We start from the raw sequence: 12658 nt of genomic DNA, 5'->3' as shown, positions 1-12658 counted from the left end.
TCAGAGGCTACATTGCCAGTAAGAATGACTATTCCTTATTTACCAAGTCTATTGGTTCATCTTTGGTGATCCTTGTGATTTATGTGGATGATATACTGCTTGCTGGATCTGATTTGTCTGAGATGTCTAACCTAAAATCTTTTCTTGATCACTCTTTCAAGATTAAAGATTTGGGTTTGGTTCACTATTTTGAGGGTTTAGAGGTTACTTCTCATGATTCTGGTTTTCTCATCAACCAGTGTAAGTATGCTTCTAATTTGTTAATTGAGTACAACTGCTCCCATTATACTCCTGTATCCGCTCCTTTGAATCTTACTATCAAGTTGACCCTTGACATGGGTGATCCTTCAGGCACCTGGTTGGTAAACTGAATTTTCTTCAGCACACCAGGCCTGATATCTCTTATGTTGTTCAGCATTTGAGTCAATTCTTACATCATCCTTGTGCACCTCACATGGTTGCTGGATTGTATGTTTTGAGGTACCTTATGAATGCTCCGGATCAGGGTATCTTCTTGCCCTTTTTTCCTTCTGTTGATCTATGTGCATATGTTAATTCTGATTGTGCTGCCTGCCCCATGTCTTGTCGCTCTGTTACTGGTTATTATATATTTTTGAGGGGTTGTCCTATCTCTTGGAAGAGCAAGAAACAGCCTACTATTGCTCTTTCTTCCGCTGAAGCTGAGTACAGAGCTTTACGTAAGGTTGTTACTGAGATTGTTTAGCTTACTTGTTTGTTTGCTGACATGGGTTTAGTTTTTTCTTCTCATGTTCCTGTATTTTGTGACAACCAAACTGCTCTTCATATTATCCGTAATTCAGTATTTCATGAGAGGACGAAGCATATCGAGACTGACTGTTATTTTGTCTGGGATTGCCTCATTTCTGGTACTGTAGCTCTTCATCACATTTCCTCTGCTGCCCAGATTGCTGATATTATGACCAAACCCTTTCCTGGTCCATCTCATCTCTCCTGTTTGCGCAAGCTGGGTGTGTTCACACCCTCCAACTTGAAGAAGTGTTGACACAGACCCACATAAAAAGCCCAGTCCATTACATGACCTGGGCCCATAATACTTTTATTTTTGTACATTTTATTTTGTCTATTCAAATTGTATTAAACACGTGTGTATACACACTGTATACACACTTCCAGAATTAATTGAGATATTTTCAATTCTATTATCATCTGTAATATTTCTCTCTCTAAGCTTTTGATCTCTAGGGTTTCATGTCTTTCCATGGATGTGATATGAAGGTTGTGAACCCTAACACTGCCTAAAACTTCTTTCTCCTTGATTGACTTCCTTCGGTAAAACTGAAATAGAAAGTACAGAGACAGTCAAGTAGGAATATGCTACACTTACAATATGTTTTGGATGGTTGTTATTTGTTGTTCATAATATAAATGAAATAATAAACAATCATATATATAAAAATATATTTTTAAATTTATTCTTAGTTGTTTTTGTTATAAAATAATAAAGAACAAAGAGGAAGAGTAGAGAGAACAGAGAGAGTAATTGTTATTTCTCTTGAAGGATGAATTACAATGAGGGAAAAACACTTTATTTATAGAGGAAAACTAGCCTTGGGGTTTGTAACTTTTCCATAAATAGACATCCACAATATATTGTAAAGTAGGTATTCACTAAATATGGTAAAGTAGACATTCACTATATATGGTACATTTATAACACTCCCCCTTGAATATCTATTGATAGATAATACAGATATATGTTGTCTCATTAAAAACCTTACAAGGAAAACCCAGTGGGACAAAACCTCGTAAGGAAAAAAAAGTATAACGCGTATTAACTCCTCCTAATGATAACATCCTTGAACTTTTGCATCCCGATCTTGTGCACCATCTTCTTGAAAGTTGCAGTTGGAAGAGACTTGGTCAATAAATCAGCCACATTGTCACTTGAACGAATCTGTTGCACGTTAATATCACCATTCTTTTGGAGTTCATGTGTATAGAAAAGCCTTGGTGAGATATGTTTCGTTCTATCTCCTTTTATGAATCCTCTCTTAAGTTATGTTATGCATGCTGCATTATCTTCATATAAAGTCATGGGTACTTTGTCACATTTCAAACCATATTTTTCTCGAATGAGATGTATTATGGACCTTAACTACACACACTCTAGGCTTGCTTCATGAATAGCTATAATCTCAACGTGATTCGATGAAGTGGTTACGATAGACTGCTTTGTTGATCTCCAAGATATGACAGTACCCCCACATATGAACACATAGTCTGTTTTAGACCGAGATTTATGCTGGTCAGATAAGTACCCAGCATCAACATAACCAACAAGATCGGAACTGCAATCTTTAAAATAAAATAAACCCATATCAGTAGTCCCTTTTAGATACCGTAATATGTGTTTGATCCCATTCCAATGTCTTCTAGTAGGAGAAGAATTGTACCTTGCTAGCAAATTAACTGAAAAGGCAATATCAGGCCTTGTAGTATTTGCAAGATACATTAGTGCACTAATTGCACTAAGATATGGTATTTCAGGACTAAGGAGTTCCTTATTCTTTTCTTGAGGTCGGAATGGATCCTTATTCACATCAAGTGATCGAACAACCATCGGAGTACTTAATGAATGTGCTCCATCCATATAGAATTGTTTCAACACCTTTTCTGTGTAGGCAGATTGATGGACAAAGATATCATTTGTCAAATGCTCAATTTGCAAACCAAGGCATAACTTTGTCTTTCTGAGATCTTTCATCTCAAATTTTTTCTTTAGATAATCAATTGCCTTTTAAGACTCTGTTGGCGTTCCAATAAGGTTTATGTCATTGACATAGACAGCAAGTATAACAAACTCCAACGTTGTTTTCTTTATGAAAACACGTGGGCTAATTTCATCATTCGTATAACCTTTCTTAGATAAATATTTACTAAGATGGTTATACCACAGGCGTCCAGATTGCTTCAAACCATACAATGATCTTTGCAATCTAATGAAATACATTTTTCGAGGCTTTAAACTATATGCTTTTGGCATTTTAAATCTTTTGAGAATTTTTATGTGTATCTCATTATCAAGTGATCCATATAGATAGGTTGTTACCACATCCATCAAATGCATTTCAAGTCTCTCGTGGACAGTGAAACTAATAAGATAACACAATGTTATTGCGTCCATAACTGGTGAATATGTCTCATCATAATCGACACCAGGCCGTTGTGAAAATCTTTGTGCAACAAGGCATTCTTTATACCTTTGTATTTCATTTTTCTCATTTATTTTTCACACAAAGACCCATTTATAGCCAACAGGCTTAACACCATTAGTTGTTTGAGTTATAGGTCCAAAGACTTCATATTTGGCAAGTGATTTCAATTCAGATTGAATTGCTTCTTGCCATTTTGGCCAGTCATTTCTTTGTCGACATTCTGTGATAGATCGAGGTTCAAGATCCTCACTATCTTGCATGATTTTTATTGCAACATTATATGCAAAGACATAATCCACTACTATTTCAGATCGATTCAAATTAGTTTGAACATCAATTGAATTTATGGCTAGTTCCTCATTTTCTTGAGTCTCAGGCTAATTAATTCCTTCAGGAATATTAATATTGCTCAAATCTTGAACTTTCATATGAGGATCCTTCGTAGTGTCATCTTGACCATTTGTTTTTCTTTTTCTAGGATTTCGATCCTTAGAACCTAATGGTCTACCACACTTCAAGCGTGCTTTAGATTCATTAGCTATGACATTAGTGGATGGTCCTTTAGGGACATCAATTCAAATTGGGACATTCTCTATAAAAATATATGATTTAGTGATCCTTTTTAAATCTGTAAATGCGTCTGGCATTTGATTTGCAATTTTCTGCAGATGAATAATCTTTTATACTTCTTGCTCACAAATAAAAGCACGTGGATCAAGATGAGATAGTGATGGATTTTTCCACAAAATTTCTCTTTTGATGTCACTATCTTCTCCCCTTAATTTTGTAAAAACTATTTCATCAAATCGATAATTTACAAATCGCGCAGTGAATATATCTCCCATTAATGGTTCAAGATAGCGAATGATGGAGGGTGATTCAAACCCAACATAAATTCGTAACCTTCTTTGAGGCCCATCTTGGTGCAGTTTGATGGTGCTATAGGCACATATACACCGCATTCAAAAATTCTCAAATGAGATATATTAGGCTCTTGACCCAAAACCAATTACAACGGAGAAAATTTATGATAATTTATTGGTCTAAGACGAACAAGTGTTGCAGCATGCAAAATTGCATGACCCAAAGCAGAAGTGGGCAACTTAGTTTTCATAAGCAATGGTCTTACTATTATTTGTAGACATTTAATTAATGACTCAGCAATGCCATTTTGAGTGTGAACATGGGGTACAAGATATTCCACTCTTATCTCAATTAATATGCAATAGTCATTAAATGCTTGGGATGAAAATTCTGCAGTATTATCAAGGCGAATAGACTTAATTTGATTATCAGGAAACTGTGCCCGTAATCGTATTATTTGTGCCAATAATTTTGTAAATGTCAAGATACGAGATGACAAAAGGCACACATGAGACCATCTAGAAGAAGCATCTATTAGGACCATAAAGTCTCTAAACGACCCACTAGGTGGGTGAATGGGTCCACAAATATCCCCAATGCGTTCCAAGAACGCGGGGGACTTAATCCCAACTTTTGTTGGCAATGGCCTCACAATCAGCATGCCTTGATAACAAACATTGCATGAAAATTCACCATTCGAAAGAACCTTCAAGTTCTTTAATGGATGCCCATTTGAATTTTCTATGATTCGTCTCATCATTATAGATTTAGGATGTCCCAGGTGATCATGCCAAAGTACGAAAGTATTGGAATTAGTAAACTTCCGGTTTACTATAGAATGTGCCTCAATTGCACAAATCTTTGTCCAATACAGGCCAGAAGATAAAGCAGAAGACTTTTCTATAACACATGTCTGGCCAGAGACATTCTTGGTGATACCAAGATATTCAAGATTCATCTCATCAAATGTCTAGATATGATAACCATTTTCATGGATATCTTTAAAACTCATCAAGTTTCTCCGAGACTTGGGAGAGAACATAACATTATTTATGATGAGTTTAGTTCCCTTAGGCAAGATTATAATGGCTTTTCTGAAGCCTTCAATCAAATTAGCACTACCAGAAATTATAGTAACATTAATCTTACCCATGTTTAGATGAGAGAAATATTTATCGTCTTTGAATATCGTATGTGTAGTGCCAGAATCAATCAAACAAATATCTTCACAATTTGACAACTTACTTTGAAAATTATCCATATCTTCAAATAAAATAACATACACCAAATAAAATATAAATCTTTGTACAAAGTGAAAGTTTATACTATAAGTAATTATTAATCACACTTTACTAAGTGAATAATAAAAAAATATGTTCAATTAGTACGTGATGCAATCGTAATCATATTACGGAATGAGAATATTTTTCAATAATTAAAAAATCATTTTTCTCTATCAATATGTACCTTGATAATAACGTAATTGGTATCGACTATAATACTAACACATGCAATTAATACAATTATGAACAATCTTTACGAACAACTGGTGCTTATATAAATATTTTACATACGCATAAATTATATGAATTGATAAATTAGAGCGTGTAATAAAAACAGAACAGGTAGTCTTTTCAATATAATATTATCATTATATTACGTCTCATGTGGAAACAAAACAAACAATCCTTTTCTCATTCTTTTGCAATGCCTAACAAGTAGTATTAAATATAATATTACTATTATATTTTCATATGGAAACAAAACAATCAATCTTCTTTTGCGCATTACCATTAGTTTAATTAATGTATCTTTTTTTTTCAATAAATAATGACAAAAATGAAATTTGATTTAACTCAATAATAAACAACAATAATATAATTAAAAATTATTTATTCCTCCATATTTACGAAACCATCACCAATCAAGTGATCTATCTTTTCTTCAGGGTGCTCAAAGAAGTCTACTACATCCAAGCTTGTGATGTAAATAGCATTTTCAGAGAGAAAGTTAGCCTCGGAATTTCTCTCTTTCTTTTTTAGTGATGCTTGATAAAGATCAACCAAGTGCTTGAGAGCACGACAGTCACGTGAATAATGTCCTTTTCCACCACATCAGAAACAAGTAATTGCTTCACGTTTCTCATATTTTCTCCTTTTATTCAATGAATGATTAACACCCGGAACAAGGTTTCTTTCTTGGTCATCATGACCACGACCACGTCCACGTCCACGACCAGGGCCGTGACTTTTTTCACGCCTAGCATGGTGAGCATGCACATCATTCACCTCAGGGAATGGTGCAGATCCAGTAGGTTGATTCTCGTAATTTTTCATCAACAAATCATTATTTTGTTCAGCCACAAGAAGATGAGAACTCAGTTCAGCACATTATTTTTCTTGATATTGCTGTTGTAATAGCACATTCGAGGCATGAAAAGTGGAGAGTGTCTTTTATCATTGACCGTCTCTCCACATAGTTTCAATTGAGAAGAAATTCTGAACATGGCATTATTGTACTCATGAACAGACTTATAGTCTTGAAACCTTAGATGTATCCATGCATATCGTGCTTTCGGGAGGATGATCATCTTCAAGTGATCAAACCTTTCTTTTAGGCTATTCCACAATACGAGTGGATTCTTAGTAGTAAGGTATTCAATTTTTAGTACTTCGTCAAGATGATGATGCAAGAAAATCATAGACGCAAGAAAATCATAGCATTAGCACGATTTTGATTAGATGCTATATTTTCATTCTTTATGGCGTCTCCAAGACCCATAGCATCTAGGTGGATTTCAGCATCCAACACCCATGAAATATAGCTCTTGCCCGAATTTTGAAGGGCAACGAACTCACACTTCGTAACATTGTTAGACATATTAAAAAGGAAAAAAAATAATAATACCTTAGCCTTAGCCTTCAAAAATTTGAGACGGTAGAGTCTCGTGCTGATAACGTGTTATAAAATAATAAAGAACAAAGAGGAAGAGTAGAGAGAACAGAGAGAGTAATTGTTATTTCTCTTGAAGGATGAATTACAATGAGGGAAAACCCCTTTATTTATAGAGGAAAACTAGCCTTGGGGTTTGTAAATTTTCCATAAATAGACATACACAATATATGGTAAAGTAGGTATTCACTATATATGGAAAAGTAGACATTCACTATATATGGTACATTTATATATATATATGTGTGTGTGTGTGTGTTCTTTAATTTTAGATGTATATAATTATATATTTAAAATATTATAATTAAGTCGATAAATATGGCATACCTGACAAATCATGTGAGATGCACCACATATGTAGTTACTTGTTCAATTTTATAATAGTTTAAGTGTTCACTTATGCACATCCAAAATTTAAGGACATATATGTCAACTGAGACCAAATTAAATGACACACTTATGTATTATGCCCAATAAATTTTCTGAATCTTATGATTTTAAACTAATAATATATGTAGAATGTATTAAAATATTCTTTAATTTTGTGACCGTAAATATATCATGCGAAAAATTAACACTAAAAAGTTGCTAAAGAAAAGAAAAAAAATATTATTTTTAAAATAAACTAAAAAGGAGCAAATCCAATATATTATCAGAAGTGCCACTAATTGTGTGTTAAGAGGATGAATTTAGGTATGATCCCATCTGAAAATGATTGATCATATATTTTTTTTCCTTTATTAACAAAAAGAAAAAAAGGTGCGATCATGTTACTCATGTAGTAGAACCTACCAATCTACCATATTTTTATTTTTTTTGTACTATAAACGATTTATGTCTTATTGTCTTAAATTTGGTGGGAACATTTTCCCCTCTAAATGACCCTAGCAGAAAATGATTACACCTTTTTGTCCCATGAATTGAAATTGAGTAAATATCAAATTCAATTTCTTCAACAAAAAACGAAAGTAAAATATGGTCAATTAAAAATATTTAGCAAACAACTTTTAAAAAGAGCTTCCAAAAGTTACGATCTATATGTAGGATAAAATTGACTTTAGTTTTAACAAGAAATATTATTGTTATTTTCTCATTTGCTACACTTTTTCCTGTCATTATAACAGAAAATTTCTAACTTAAAAATATTTTAGATTTCTAACTAGGAATATACATTTTATTTTCTCGAATTATTGTAGCTAATGAGTGTTCACATGCTTGAGGACCCACAAAATTTGATAATGGAATATATAGTTGTAACTTTACTATAATAATTGTTTCTTTAAAAAATCTAAATAATGTTTACATGGATGACGTATTTGTTTAATTTGTGCCTGCTTTCATTGAATTTTCATCTATGACAATGTAGATGATGTATAACATAAATCTAACTTATTTTTAAACAATACTATATAGTTTTCTTATTTCACAAGATCAAATATTTCACTCTTATGTGTCCAAACAGGAAAATTTTTCTTTTCAATTTTCATGTTCTATTTTCTCCAATGGTAGAGGGAAGAGAAAGGATAGTTTTTTTTTTTTTTTTTTTTTTTTTTTTTTTTTTTTATTTTCTTTTAAAAAAAAAAATCTTGTCTTTATCTTTAAGTGATCTTAATGTTATTTTCACTAGTTTATTAAACTAAGAAGAAAATAACAAATTCAAAAATTTCTTCAAAATCTCCATCGAGAATTTATATATGTTCCGCTTTATGTACATGCATGATTTCAATTCATTTATGTTCCGCGTTATGTACATGCATGATTTCAATTCATTTGTTTTTTCTGATCAATCGATATTTGATAATCGATATAAAAGTTCAAATAATTTGAATTCAAGCTTCCTGAAGGAATCACTTTTAATGTTAATGCTGTAAATATATAAATTATAAGGGAGTAATTTGGTAGTTCGAGCTATAACACTACTCGATCGTGATTGAGTAATCAATAAAATTTTGGCTACTGATATTAGTCATATAGACATTTAATTGAGATATTTCCTCATCTCGTTTTATGTGTCGTCATACTCTTTTTGGTTCGTCTCAAAAAGATTGTTATTTTTTTTTATTTAGTAAATATTTAAAGACACGATTCCACTTTTATCTTTATTGGTTCACTCAATTAAAGATAATAATAATAATACATTTATTTTAATAAAGGACAATTTGGTAAATATCGTTAAGTCTTTTCATATTTCTTAACCTCCGTACTTAGTCAAACTATGCCACATAAAATGAAACTGAAAAAGTATAATTTACGTTGTATGTACTATGCAACTGAATATCTGGTCGATCGATTTTTAATCAAATCACTATATTAGTTGTAATTAGACTCCATATTTGAATTAGTTATATTAGTTTCAATTAGATTCTATAGTTGAATCAATTTAAAATTAAAATTATTGGTGCAGTGACATCTCGATTCGTTAATGATAATGAAAAGTATTGATCAAGATTTTATTGAATATTGATTGAATATCTACCAAAGTCTGAGCACATTATATTATTGGAAGATCGTGGAAGTTGTACACTATGAACTTAGTAAAGTCAAAAGTAATACATATACATTATCATGTTAATAAAATTATGGATTTATAGATCTTGATACCGTACATCCAATTGTTTTTTTGTTTAATATATAATCATTGTGGATGTTGATTTTGATGTAATATAAGGTCAGACCTAGGTAATAAATTAGGGATTCGTACATAGATCTTCGTAAAGAGCATTAGGGCTAAAAGTACGGAGAGAATTGATTTGTAATTCTTTTATAATTTTAGTTTTATGATACGTTTTATAAAAAATCTGTTGTAGGTGTTTGATTCTGAAAATTAAAATAATAATTGAATTGAAATTGAAGTCGAAATTTGAAGTTGCGTTTAGTCATAAATATAAATTGAAGTTATTTTTGGCTTTTTATAAAGATGTAAAAGTGAAAGCATATTTCACTTTTCAAATACAATTTCAAATTGCATTTAGAATTCTTATGATCAAACACTACAATTTTTAATAAACTGAAATAATTTTTCAAAAAAAAAATCCTGTGTGTAATATTATAAACAAAGGCATAAGAGTTTGTATTGCATTTATGAATATGAAATATGAAATACTCTCCTCTCTTATCTCTCATTTTTTATATAATTTATTCTTTCATATTATCTTTTTAGCTTAGTTTTAAAATATTAATAAGGTTTTAACGAGATACATTATTTATGCACATCAAGGAGGGAGTGTTATAAAATACTATAGTTACTGTGGATGTCCACTACTCTAAAAATTTACTCCCACTAATCTTTTTCGTAATGTATAATTACTCATCGACTACTCTACACACTATTATCAATTGAACTCTTACACCTTTAACCTCTCCCATAACATTCATGATTAATGCCGTGTTTATGACAACCTTTTATATGCCTATATGTAATACTATAAAATATAAATATAAGAGTTGGTATTGTATACACTTGAAAGACTTATATACTTAGGGGTCGTTTGGTATAGTATATAAAAACAATGTAAAATATGGTGTATTAGTAATGCTTGTGTTAGCTATGCTTGCATTAGTTATGCTTGTATTTTTATTATGCAGTGTTTGGTTTGATGTATTAAAAATAACATGAATTACATAATTCTTAAAGAATTTTTCTTTTCTTTTACAAAATACCATCCAAATATATGTTGGAAAGGATGCGGAAAATTTTATGAGAGATAATAGTGTCTTTAATCATGATAATGCCACGCATTGGATCCATTGCATTGCTAATATCATGGACTTTAAGGTATTAGTAATACACACCACAATACACAATAGAGTACATAACTACTGCAAGCATTAATTTATAGTACATAAAGTGAAGAAGTATATCAAACAAGATACTAATAATACACATTAAACTAATACATGCATTAGCTTTTCAATAACTCTACCAAACGACCCTTTAATATTTAAAAAAATAAAAAACTCTTTTGTCTCTTGTCTTCTCTCTATATATTTTTATCTATTTTATTGTTCATATTATTAATCTGTCACGTAACAGCCCCCTTTTTTATATATAATAAGAAATAAATTATTTATTTATATGCATAAAAATTTTGAAAAAGTTATTTTCTTATGTTCATTTTGTAAGCAGTCAAGGTTTTAATTATTTTTAATTAAAATTTTAGGGCCAACTATTTCTATCAAATAATTGAGAAAGTGAAACGATGTGGTTTTCATTCCTTTATTTTCATTTGACTTTTCTTTTCTTTTTTCTTTCTTTCTTTTTTTGTTGTACCAGATAAGTTAATCATTTGATTCTTTTCTAAGTTTTACACAAGGAGAATTTTAATGTAGTGTAGTGCCTTCTTTAGAATAAAAAATAATAATTAAAAAATACATAAATACACAACTTATTTTTCAATATTATAAAAATTCCAACATATACACAGAATGTTATGTATATATCGGCTATGTTATGTATATTAATAGGAAGAGAAAGTATAATTACTTCCCAAAGAATTAATATTTATGTTATTTATACTAAAAAAAAAAACACAAAAATAACATCCATTAGCCCCATTATGACCACATATCTAAAAAAGAACTATATCATTAAAATTAAAATTTCACAGTAAAATCTAAGAGATTGATTTGTACGTTACATACCGAAGAATGTTGAGGATTCAACAATGGTGAACCCTTAAGCAGTAACAGAAAAGAGAGAGGAAGAAGAGAGAAGATTAGAAAGAAATGGAAAATATACATTTTAATAAATTTTCCTTGATTATGGAGAAAATATCTAAAAATTTATATGTTTTAATCAATTGAATAAAGTTGATAAGAAATACAAGAAAAGATATATACATGTATTTCCTCTATTCCTCTTTATTTGCTCTCTTCTCTTTTTCACAACCAAAAAATATAATCATTCACCAACATTTTAAGAAGTATTTCTTAATCAAATTGAAAATTAAAAAAAATACAATTTATAGTACTTTTCATATAGTTTTTTAATATCTAAATTTACATTCTAAAAGCCTAAACTAATCTAATCTAATTTGACTTTGAAATTAATCAAATTAACTCACGAAAAATGAAGAGAACAAATAAAAAGGAATGAAGCGAGTATCCAAAAAGGATCGGTCTAAATCCCCGTAGTATAGAATATAGGAGTGATATAAATTCTGAGCTCTGAGTATGAAAATATTTTTTTGGAAGAAAATACTACTTTTGAATGAGTTTTATCCGATGCGAATTTAAATTACGGGATAGAAAAAACAAATAAAAAAACACATTGATGTAGAGCTAGTAAACTTTGATTTGGTCTCTGCACGTTTGATTGATGAATCTAATACCAACAAGAAAATATATAATTAAAATATACAATAGGCCAATAGACTTGACATTATTTTAAAGATCAGCACAAAATGAACTTTGGCATATATGCTCATGTTATTGCTATGGGACATGATTTGCATTCTTAATAAATACTCTTAGTTGAGTCTGTTATTTAATTAGGAAGTTAGTGAGATTAATTTTAAAATGAGTTCCCCTCCCTGATGGGTTTTCTTAAAAGTACCTTAATTAATTATGATTAGCATAAAGTTTTAAGGTTGACCTAGAAAGCTACAGTGGAATATAATACTCATGATACCTTTTGCTTGCTAATA

This window comes from Capsicum annuum, chromosome 2, assembly GCF_002878395.1.
Source record: "Capsicum annuum cultivar UCD-10X-F1 chromosome 2, UCD10Xv1.1, whole genome shotgun sequence".
NCBI lineage: Eukaryota > Viridiplantae > Streptophyta > Magnoliopsida > Solanales > Solanaceae > Capsicum > Capsicum annuum.
This window is presented reverse-complemented; position numbering follows the sequence as displayed.